This window comes from Humulus lupulus, chromosome 3 (genome assembly GCF_963169125.1).
Source record: "Humulus lupulus chromosome 3, drHumLupu1.1, whole genome shotgun sequence".
Lineage (NCBI taxonomy): Eukaryota > Viridiplantae > Streptophyta > Magnoliopsida > Rosales > Cannabaceae > Humulus > Humulus lupulus.
Genome location: NC_084795.1, coordinates 140736382 through 140749267, shown reverse-complemented (window position 1 = coordinate 140749267; position 12886 = coordinate 140736382).

Sequence of the window (12886 nt, the reverse complement as noted above, 5' to 3'; positions counted from 1 at the left end):
AAAAAAAGAAAGCTAGAAGGAGACCTAGGGCAAGAAGGAGAAGAAGGAGGAGAAGAGGGGTGAAGGAGCCGAATTTGAGACTTAGGAGATGAATCAAGGATGTATAGGGTTGGATTCTTCATTCAAGGTAAGGATTCTAAGTAAATTTAAGGCTTGCTTTTGTTATGGTTTGAGGAATTAAAGCATTTTGAAGTTTGATTAAGTTTGGTTTTGGGTTTAATATTTTCTGAAGTTAAAAATCAAAGATGTGGATTTTGGGGATTTGATTGTGTGTTTGGGTTTCTTTGATTGTGTTTCTGAGTTGTTAAATGGTTCCTATGAAGTTTGGAATTGAGTTTTGGGGTTGAAATATGAGTTTGGGCTGTTTTGGAGGTATTTTGGATGAAGGAATTGACGGTGAGAAACCCAGAAATTTCGGGTTCGTAAGGGCGCACTGCGGCCCTGTTCTTGGGCGCCGCAGCGCAAGGCTGGTTCCAGGGGAGGTGTGGCCTCTGACTTGTTAAGCGCCGCGGGCGTGTAGGGCTGAGCCGCGGCGCTAGGCCATTTTCAGGACACCAAAATTTGCATTTTTCAGCTTTTGCTCCGGGGGTTCGGGGGATGTTTCCGATGAATTGTTTTAGGAATTTGGGAGTCCCGAGAGTGTGGGATTGGTCCTGGGAGGCGGTTTTACGATTTGATTAGTCTTGAGGGATGTTTCTTGTGTGTTGTGACTAGGTTATTGGAGAGGCTCGTGCTAGAGGACCGTGCTCGCGGCTTTAGTGCATTAGGAGGCTCGGAATACAGGTAAGAAAACTATAACACCCGTAGGATAGGGCGTGGGCCCATAGTGTGATTGCGGGGCACGGCCCTATATTGCATGATGAGATGATTGCAGGGAACGGCCCTATATTGCATAAAATGTTAGGGTGTAGACTTAAATGCATTGATATTTGTTTGAATGTTGTTTGATTTATGCTATATGTGATTATAGTGAAATGAACGGCTATGGCCGAGGGCGGCAAGGCCGAGAACGGCAGCGGGGCCGGAAGTAACACCTAGCACGTGGGATGCTTATGATCAGGGTAGGACCCAGGGGATACGTGTGATATCCCTACGGTGAGGACCGAGACCCCAGGCTTCGGTAAGGCTTCTGGGGCGGCATGGCCGTGTTTGCTTAGTCTAATGGTTGATTTGTTTGTCTGTGGATTATCTGTTATGATAAACAGTATAAATTGCATGTGTTATGTTCTGCATGAGTTTTCTTGCTGGGCTTCGGCTCACGGGTGCTCCGTGTTGCAGGTAAGGGCAATGACTGAGTCAACCAACCATGAGTACGGAGAGCGTGAAGCGACGCGTACATGTTTGGCCTGGCCGACTGCTTTGGTTGGGGGTTTATTCGAAAATGGCTGTAATAATCTATGATTTTTATAACTGATCAAGTGTAAACTTATTTTAAGAAGTAAATGGTTTTCAAACCTTATTTTGGGATCCCAAATGTTTATTACTAGAAGTTTTATTGAATCAACGCGTTTTTCTAAGATTACAGCCTTAACTTTCAATTAGTCACAATTTTGTTTCAAAACCTCGGTTAGCGAGTTCACTGCACACTGTTTTCTCTTAAAACTAACTTAGTAACGGCTCTAAGGAAGTAGGGCGTTACAACTTGGTATCACAGCGAGCCAAGGTTTATTGGTTCTGGAGATTGACCTAACATGTACGCTCGCTGTCAGTGACAAGCTCGACTCAGGGTTGGTTGGTATGATTAATTGACATGTCTGAATATATGTTTGAATGCCCTGTTTGCCTGCTTATTTTATTTGGAGCATGAGGAATGAAATGACATATGCGTGAGATGCTGTTGGGCTGGGCCCTTGATTATTGCATGTTGAGATTGATGCATGCTGAATAATACTATTATGCATATGGATGAATATTGGCATAATGGTTCGCATATTGAGTGTACGCGATTAATTTTCTGGATTAAATTCATATGTTATATCTGTATATTGGCTTGTATGAAGCATGATGAGTATGGATATACTTAGTGAGGTTAAAATCTGGTAGCTAAATGTATATTATTGTGGACTTGACCTAGTATATGCTTGTATGTGCATTATACCTGTGGATATTTGGATCTAGTTGTGGGTTGGTTCAGGGTATGAACCTCAGAGTTCAGGAGTTGGGTCAGTTTTGACAGGTGAACTCGAGTTGTTGGTTCCTAGAAGGGTGTGGACCTGATATTGGGTTGAAAGGGGGATTCTAGATATAAGTTGGAGTTGAGATCTCCAGTTATCCCTGAAAGCAGCAGCAGAGAGTCACTAGTGTGTGAGTTAGCTGTGGAGTTTGTTGGTTGAGATGGGATGGAAGAACAGCGGATTTCTCTGGGGAAATAGCTGATTCCGATGTGTTAACAGTAAGGTTACCAGTGCTGGCTTACTGTGAGGGTATGGACGGAAAAAGGGTATTAATGAAAGGCTTAAAGGGTGTTATCCTCGGGTTTTGAGGAGAGTACCGGCTGACAAGGAATTTATCAATAGACGGGCAGAGTTAATTCTACCCTTGGTTAAGAGGATGAGAGATCCCGATTAAAGGGTTGCGTAAATGTTGAGGCAGAGAGATGCCTGGAATTGGTACTCGGGATGAGGTACTGGTTCAATGGTTTGGTGAATTGGATAATTCATTTCGAGAATTTCTATTGGCGGATGTATCTGGAATTGATGGCGACCCATTTAAGGATTTGAGATCTGGAATGGTCTAAGGTATTTGGGCCGCTCTGATGTAAGGACTTATCGTCTGCGTGTGGATGGCGGAGAGGGCCATGTGGTTCGAGGAACTGATGGTTGATGTCTAAAGCATGAGTGCTAGAGTCGCTATGGCGGTGCTTCCTTTGATGGAATTAGTAAAGTTAGATTCGTGATAATCAAGTTGAAAGAACCCCGGATAGTGTTGTGGCTTCTGGAATTGCCAAGAAAGGGGGGAAAGTCTGAGTGATAAGATGGTACTTTTATTTGATAGAACGCAGCAAGGTTGGATTCTCAATTTTTGAGGTAGAAGGACCCCAGACAGTGCCTGGGCACCTAATTTGAGATTGGAAAGAAGCCTGATCGAAAAGGTGGTTATCGAGATGGCGACAGGAATCAGGAAGGTTATTTGGTATGCACATAAGGGAGAGGATGCCACCTGAGAGGAGGTCAGGTGAGGGCATGACTTCTACATATAATGACTCGATATGTTAGGATGGATTTCCCATGGTGAGGGAAACGGAGAACTGGAATGCGTCGATACATTCAAAGTTTGAGGCTGAGTCCTCAAGGATGAGTATTTAACTGGCGAGCTTATGCTTTGGGCATGTAACGAACTGAAAGAACTCGGTGTTGTGAATGCTCCGAGAGGGCGTTGGACATAGAGAGGTTGCCTCAAAGGTGCCATTCGGGAGGCTGAGGACAGTAATACTTATTGAGAAGAAATAAGAAACTCTGGCAGATGGATTGTTGAGGATACCATCTGGAGTACATAAAGAAGACAGATCTGACCAGTGGGAAAGCTATGTGGATATACAAAGAAAGATTTAGGGAATACTTCAAGGTAAGACTATAGATAGGATTGGTATAAGGAATGTTGTAAAAGATGGTTTTGGCTGACAGAAAGTCTATTGAAGCAATCGAGGGAATCTGAGCCTGGTGTAGCCAGCGTGATATACTGCGAGGATTGCTAGCATCGTCAGGTTAGAAGGAATGGTACGTTGTTGGATACAAGATGGGACGATATCTCCAAGAGTTGATCTACGACCTGGTTATTACCAGTTGGAAACCAAGGATAGAGACATTTCGTGAATTGTCTAGTTTGCACCGGGTAGGGTGTGAGGAGTTGGTAACAAAGATTCTGGAATGGTTCAAGCTACAGCAGCACAGGTAAGTTCTTTAGGCAGAGGATGCATGAGCGGTATGGACAAGTCCCCTTCAAGCTCACGAGCAGTGCATGTGGATTACTCCCAGACGGAAATGGTGAGCAAATGACTATGCGGACGACGTTTGTACCCAGAAGGCAGAGTCTCAGGTAAGGTTCTACGGAGTGTTAGTTGGGTGTCGTCAGGAGTTCTCAGATTAGAGCTACAAGAAGAAAGGACAGGTAAGAGAAGAATTGATCTGAAGCCGCAAAGAAGCTAATGAAGAACGTCTGAAGAATCGAAGGCATAACGAGACTGGTAAGCGCGTCATCTATTGCACAAGCATCTCCGGGGACAACTACATCAGAGACGAGGAAAACAGTAAAACTTGAGGTTAGACGGACTGAGTGGTGTCACATCAGAAAGAAATTCAGAAGACAAGGTAAGAATTGATTGACATCTGATGATGCTGGAATATATGTGTGTTATGGTTAAGTTAAGAGTGGTGGCATAAAGGACGTGATCTATGATGAGGACATGGACTTGTGGGAGTGCGTCACGGATTGTGCACGCCCAGGCACATCTGGTGCGAGGATGGGTCGAACCTTGCGGGAGATGAAAGAATGGATCATGGTTGATATCCTTGGAGCGTTAAGGCGATTGTTGTGCATGGCATAAGGTACTTGAGTGTTGGGTATTAGTAAGAAAGATAACGTTGAGGCCCAGATGCGGTGAAAAGTAATAAACGGATGATCGGTGTTTGAAATCCTCGATTGAGCGAGGGGAGATATAATTGGAGGCGGAACTCCTAGCTGTGAGGCCTGTGTCAGTCAAAGAATAACACCATAGATTGTAATGAAGAGGACAAGGCAACGACTGAGATTGGCGTAACGTTAGTAGGTATGATTAGCTGGTGAGGGTCACTGAGCTATGGAATCCGAAGTGTCGGCTTGGGTCGAAGCAGAGAAGAACCCTACTAAGGTGGTACAAGTTAGGATACCAGGAATGGATGAAGGATCCAATTAGGTTTGGTTTGCGAATGAGAATTCTGAATGGATATCATTCCACCTCCTAGGGTACGTCGTACCGGGAGGGTCGAGCGGGTGACAGAGTCTAGTGTTTTCCTTTGGACCCTAAAGGGTTAGGTGATGTGGTGGTGCATCGTGGGGATAGACCACAATAGACCTTAAGTAAGACGTTTGGACATGAAAAGTTTTAACTCGGTTGTTTGAGTTAATGTTGTTGGGTCAAGTGAACTGGTTTCAGGATGGAGCGTCGATGATATCGAATTGAGACCCTATAGTATTTTAAATTTTGGAATGGACCTAGAGAACGAAAAGAACAGAGTGGGAATCTGGGATTATCAGTTGATTGCAAGTGAATTGGCAGTCTGAAAGTTTATCAGATAACTTAAAGAATTGAGCGCCGAGTAGGCAAATACTTGAGATATTAAGGGAAGTGTAATCCCTGATGAATTAGCTGTGGTGACAGTTGCTGGTATCTTGTTAATGTAACGCGACATAGGGCTTGATAAGAGGTGAAGCATAGTGAATACTACGGTTTGGCTTTAGTTCAGAGAGAAAGCCAGAGAGGTCGTTGAAACTTCTTAAGGCAGGAGTGTCTGCCTATTTGAAAGAATTAAGAGCTCGTAAGTTGTTAAATTATGAGGAAATAAAGCTTTGGAAGGAAAGAGTTGCATCTCTGCATAATAACAGACGAGGATCTGTAAGGTGTTCAGAGAAAGAAGGGAGAATTCTGACTCTTGATTCAGCATAAAATTCTGGAGTTTTACCAAGGGTTAGGCCAGCAGGGCCTACTAACTGATTCCATCTAGTAAGGTTATGACTTTTGAGTATCTCTGGAATCAGGAATAAGACAATGAATTGGTCATTGTAACCTGGGCTGACCTTGAGGTTTCAGCAGGGTTGTGGTGTTAACAAGAAGCTATCAAGGTATGGCTATTAGACGAGATCTTGAGGGCAAGATTGTTACTCCTGAAAGAGTGTTGTTGGGAACTAAAGTAAAGGTGGTGGACCTTGGGATTCAGGGTCAGAGTTGCGGGTTTACTGACTGATGTGTTTGGATAAATTTCGAGGACGAAATTTTTATGAGGAGGGGATAGTTGTAACGACCCAAAATCAATAATAGGGCTTAAGGGCCTTGATTAGTGTGCCAGGAGGGCATGTTGGGATTTATGTGTGATTTTATGAGTTAAATGCATGGTTATAATTTAAAGCATGTTATTTGACTATTTATTTATCTGTGATGCATGACTATGTGTATTAGTATGCATGTAGGCCCTGACTGTGTTTGAAGGGCATAATTGTAATTTTGGCCATGATTGGGCATAGCTGTATTGATATGTGATAATTGTATTCTGTGATTTGGGCCACGTGAGTGTGGTGTTATTATTGTGATGCACGTGCCGAGACGGTCCTAGAGAGCTAGTTAACTCAAATGTCACAACAGGATTTTATACCCGGCTCGGGAGGAGCCTAGGAGTAATTCGAGGATTTTGTAACGTAGTTCTTGAGAGATTTTGGTGACTGGTAATTTGGTAACTTGTGTAGCTGTTAGTAACCATAGAGAGTAACAGGTTTTGATGGTAAAATGGTAGAATTATAATGGATAGGAAATGACAAGTAAGCCCTTGAGGTTTAGTTAGGAAAGGATGAGCAAGGAGGGGTAATGTGGTCATTTGGCAAGGGTAATATGCAAATTTCAGCTGGGTTATATAGGGGGAACGGTTTGGCACTTACCCATTTTGATAGTTTTATTCAAAATTTAGAAAAAAAGAAAGCTAGAAGGAGACCTAGGGCAAGAAGGAGAAGAAGGAGGAAAAGAGGGGTGAAGGAGCTGAATTTGAGACTTAGGAGATGAATCAAGGATGCATAGGGTTGGATTCTTCATTCAAGGTAAGGATTCTAAGTAAATTTAAGGCTTGCTTTTGTTATGGTTTGAGGAATTAAAGCATTTTGAAGTTTGATTAAGTTTGGTTTTGGGTTTAATATTTTCTGAAGTTGAAAATCAAAGATGTGGATTTTGGGGATTTGATTGTGTGTTTGGGTTTCTTTGATTGTGTTTCTGAGTTGTTAAATGGTTCCTATGAAGTTTGGAATTGAGTTTTGGGGTTGAGATATGAGTTTGGGTTGTTTTGGAGGTATTTTGGATGAAAGAATTGAAGGTGAGAAACCCAGAAATTTCGGGTTCGTAAGGGCGCACCGCGGCCCTGTTCTTGGGCGCCGCAACGCAAGGCTGGTTCCAGGGGAGGTGTGGCCTCTGACTTGTTAAGCGCCGCGGGCGTGTAGGGCTGAGCCGCGGCGCTAGGCCATTTTCAGGACACCAAAATTTGCATTTTTCAGCTTTTGCTCCGGGGGTTCGGGGGATGTTTCCGATGAATTGTTTTAGGAATTTGGGAGTCCCGAGAGTGTGGGATTGGTCCTGGGAGGCGGTTTTACGATTTGATTAGTCTTGAGGGATGTTTCTTGTGTGTTGTGACTAGGTTATTGGAGAGGCTCGTGCTAGAGGACCGTGCTCGCGGCTTTAGTGCATTAGGAGGCTCGGAATACAGGTAAGAAAACTATAACACCCGTAGGATAGGGCGTGGGCCCATAGTGTGATTGCGGGGCACGGCCCTATATTGCATGATGAGATGATTGCAGGGAACGGCCCTATATTGCATAAAATGTTAAGGTGTAGACTTAAATGCATTGATATTTGTTTGAATGTTGTTTGATTTATGCTATATGTGATTATAGTGAAATGAACGGCTATGGCCGAGGGCGGCAAGGCCGAGAACGGCAGCGGGGCCGGAAGTAACACCTAGCACGTGGGATGCTTATGATCAGGGTAGGACCCACGGGATACGTGTGATATCCCTACGGTGAGGACCGAGACCCCAGGCTTCGGTAAGGCTTCTGGGGCGGCATGGCCGTGTTTGCTTAGTCTAATGGTTGATTTGTTTGTCTGTGGATTATCTGTTATGATAAACAGTATAAATTGCATGTGTTATGTTCTGCATGAGTTTTCTTGCTGGGCTTCGGCTCACGGGTGCTCCGTGTTGCAGGTAAGGCCAATGACTGAGTCAACCAACCATGAGTACGGAGAGCGTGAAGCGACGCGTACATGTTTGGCCTGGCCGACTGCTTTGGTTGGGGGTTTATTCGAAAATGGCTGTAATAATCTATGATTTTTATAACTGATCAAGTGTAAACTTATTTTAAGAAGTAAATGGTTTTCAAACCTTATTTTGGGATCCCAAATGTTTATTACTAGAAGTTTTATTGAATCAACGCGTTTTTCTAAGATTACAGCCTTAACTTTCAATTAGTCACAATTTTGTTTCAAAACCTCGGTTAGCGAGTTCACTGCACACTGTTTTCTCTTAAAACTAACTTAGTAACGGCTCTAAGGAAGTAGGGCGTTACAGTGGTGCAGGTAAGGGCAAGGGGAAAGTTGACCAACCATGATTACGGAGAGCGTGAAGCAGCGCGTACATGTTTGGCCTGCCTGGCTGCCACAGCCAGGGGTATTTCGGGAGATGATTGTACCAAACCCAGATTTTGTCGTTTAACCAACTTTAGTTATACTTTTGAGTTGTAAATATTTTTAAACAGTATTTTGGGATCCCAAATGTTAAACGCTTTATGTTTTTCAGTAAATGGAACTATTTTCAAAGTTTATGACTCTGTTTATGGTTTAATTACAATTTTGTCTTAAAACCTCAATTAGCGAGTTAAATGCACGTTTTAAACTCACTTAGTAACGGCTCTAAGGAAGTAGGGCGTTACATAAACCCTAATGTATTAATTATTCTTAGTACACATTTATTTACAAATGACTTGATTAGCAAGTCCAGCACTATTTAAAACGTAATGGTCTTGGCTATCCAGAGCATTACATTGAGTTCCTCCCGGGCTACCTTAGCATCTTCTAATGCTTTGAGCACGGCCTCCTCCGTGGCTTTAGAGGGGCTAGTCGCCTCCTTCACCAGCTTGGAGGAAGTGTCCTCCACCGCTTCCAGCTAGGATTGTTCCTCACCCACCCGGTTCTCCAGCTCTAAGTCACATGCAGCCTCATCCTCAAGAGCCTTTTTAAGCTAATAGTGCTCCTCAAGAGAGATCGAAACCTCAGAGGCATCCTTCTTCTCGAAGGACCTCATAATTACGATGTCCCACAGTCATTGACACATAATGGTGGCCTGTGTGGTGAAAACAAGGGCTAGTCCAGAGCATGAGAGCTCCTTGGGAAGCCTGCCACTAGATGGCTCCTCTGGGTGAAGGATGGAGTAGGAAAATTCCTGCATAAGTCTACCCATCTCCTGTGTTTTGTTCATCTCGTACTGGTAGAACCATTTCGGGTGCATGGACGTCACCTCGTTCAGTGGCACAAAACCCTTAGTGTGTGACCTTCTCTTCAAGTGGTTGAGGGATGCATCAATCAGGCCCTAGTAATCCTGAAACTCCTCTGTGTTCCAATGCCAATTTGAGGTTTGCCCACCCTAGAGGAGCGAAGGTGAGACCCACACATGCTCAAGATTTACCCCTAGTCCTAGTTTTCTAGCGTGGTACAAGATGATCAAATATTTACCTTGGTCAAAAGATGTGGACTCCACTCCCGCTTGGAACTCCTTCTTGAGCTCCTGGTCCTTGCGAGCTTCTTCAGCTTCTCGGACAGCTAGAGCGTTCTTGAAGCACTCCTCTTGCAACCATTGGTTATAATGGATTTAGAACGGTCTGTCTATGTACTCCGTGTGGAGAGTTGCGTCTCCTCGAGACTTTTTGGAGTTCCGATATTGGGAGAGGTCCACATTACCCAAGTGTTGGCCATTCCAGAGGAGTCCATATTCTAGCAAGTTAGCCTCCAACACTAGGAAGCTGAGCTCCATCTCCTCCTCTGGAAGACTCTTCATCTTATGTAGGTGGTCGTCGTAAGCCACAATGGGCCTTGCAATGGGAAGTCGACATGTGGCATCAACGTTTTATAGGTTTAATGCCTTGAAATGCCCAAACGTCTCCCCCGAGTACATCCTTTGAAATTACTCCTCTCAGTATAAGTCTCCACTATCCGAGGACAAGTGAAGACTTGGGGGACAAATGTTGTCCGAGTTTTCACCAACTGACTCGTGGAAAACATTAGAGAGTAATTGAGCTCCACAAAAGCTAAGGAAGTCCTGGTGAACTCTCCTAGAGCTCCTCCGAAGGTAAGTCATTCCCCACCTATTGTGATCTGCCTCTGGAGAAAAATGTCCCCATGTGGATTACGCCTCGATGACTATCATAGGGGTCTTCCCATCTCATTTTCTAATCCATCCCTCTAGGTCTAGAGAGTTGTGCTTGAGGCCTGGAATAAATTTAAAGGTATCATGCACAATGACCCTAGACCTGAAGCAATCATATGACATGTTATTGTTCCCTCAAGTCGTGATGTGAAGTCCGTACAGGCGACAAGCAGTATGTCTCACTATGCCGCCCGACATGGGAAAATGTGTATCTACCCCCTGACACTATCACAGACGTGTTACCCCAAAAAGTCGTGGGTTGCAACCTCATAAATGGGCCTTGTTTGACACGCACGGGCCCACCACCTCCTTAATTACGGGAATGTATATTTATTAGCTTTTATGTCCCGATCAAGTGGGAATATTTTGTAATAAATCCTCATTATAGGAGTTAATTGTCCTTAGCTTCTATAAATAGGGTTAGGACACACATTGTAAATGATTGACACATTTGTATTCAGAGCATTGCCAAGAGCTGCCTAAGCTACATTGAAGCTTGAAACCCTCAAGTTTCCTCAAATCATAATACAATAGAATCATGTACTAGGGTTAATTAATAGCCTGAACCACGTAAAATCTTTGTCTTCTTCTTGCATTTTCTTTGAGTTTATTTTAATTAGTTGGTAGCAAAAAAGGCAGCCAATATATATTTTATGAGAAAATTAATAAATAATAATGTAGAGGGGTGGAGAAATAATTAATTTGTTAATAGTTATTCTTACGGGATTATATTGGTATGGAGCTTGCCCCATTGCATTTTTTTTGGCAGCATAGTCAGTTCCATGGTTGAACTAGCTTATCACATACAAAAAGTTAACCCAGGTTACACAAAACCAAGTGGGGGAGGTATATTGGCACCCCTAATTTTTACAAGTACACCTAAAATTTAAAACAAAATTAAATACATTTTTTATACTTGTGTAAAATGACTAAAATAGACAATTTTAAAATTAATTTCAATTATAAATTTTAATTTTTAATAAGTACACCCCACTCATTGAAATTTAACAGTATGTTAAAATTGAGTTTAAAAGATAGATTTCATCAATAGAACAACATAATATTGAGGTTACATCAATGGATGAATCACCCAATACAAAAGTAAGTTTCCTGTATAAATATATATTTTTAATTATTGTATTAAATCTTAATGTTTGTCTTTTGCCTTGTTTTTGTTATGGTGTATTAGACTATTAGGCGCATTAATGCCTTATTCTGTATAGTGTTTTTACTTTCCCCGAAAGGGACTCCGTATGGTGTTTGCTATGCCTATTTTTTTCTTTTGAAAATAGTTGTTAGACGTTTTTTTTTTTTTGCCTACTATAAGAATGCCACATTCCACTCAAGACAAAAAATGTTGATATTGTATGTTTTCTTGAATTTAGAACGTTCTTGACTTCAATTAATTGTCTCTCGTTGCCCAAGCAGGACTCATTGAAAAAGAAGAAAAAGAAATGCTTCTCATTTTAATGGATAATGTATGTTTCTTTATATTGTTTATTATGTTTTAATGTGTGATATGAATATCATTAGAAATCATATCTTCTTTCATGTATTTAATTTTCTCAAAAGATTTAATATCAATTTTTATTTATTTTATTTATATTTATGTGGTTGAAATGATACTTGCATGACGAAGATGTTGAACAAAGCTAAGGTATTTTTTCGGAGTTTGATTCTACCAATGTTTTCTCTACAAACTTTGTATTATAAGTAAATTATTATTTTTATTTACAAATCTTAAGATATGCTTAAATTTTAATTAGTTCTATTTAATATTTCTATATAGGTTTTCAATTCGAAAGAATCTCTTATTGAATGGACTAGAGATAAAAGGAAAATAACATGGAATTATTATTATAATTAAGAGATCTGATTTAGATGAAGGTAGGAAGGCAAGAATTAAATTTTCTTGAGAAGGGAGTGGTAGCTATCGACGAAAGGTAAATCAAATCGAACGAAAAAAAAAAGAGAGAAAACTTAGAAGAAGAACTTCAACTAAAAATTGTGGTTGTCCATTTTTATTGAGTGGGTAAAAATTGGCAACATTAGATGATTGGATAGTTAAAGTTGTGTGTGGATTTCATAATCACTCAAGTAGGGGTGTTCATCAAACTACCCACACCGCACCACACTTTGCGGTTTGGAACCCATCGTTGTGCGATTGTGGTTAGTATTTTTCCCAAACCGCGCAGTGCGTTGCGATTTGTAGATTTAAATTTTATAAATGTAGTTCAAACCGCATCGCACTACATCGTTATATATTAATTTTTTATATATATTTCTATTCAATTTTACCACATTTAAACTTAAAGGCATATATATTATAATATACACAATATTTTAAAAAAATATTATGTTTCATAAGATGCTAACACATATTCTACTTCAACCTAAATATATTCCTCCATAATCAAAACATTTACTTCTATATCACATTTTTTTCTTTGTTATTAGTTTGTTGTATTTTTATTGTTTTGCTAAAAGGTTACTAATTTGTTGTGTATTTATTGTTTTGCTAAAAGTTTATTAGTTAGTTGTATATCTATTGTTTTGTTAAACACACTTTAGGTACGAGTTTTATTATGAATCTTTCTTAATTATAATGTTTAATTGTTAAATCAATTGGTGATAGGTATAAATCGCCCACACTGCACCACATTTTTGTGGTGCAGTTTATGCATTTTGACGTCTATGCAATGCGGGTTGTAGTTTGTAAAATTGTTGAAACCGCATATGTG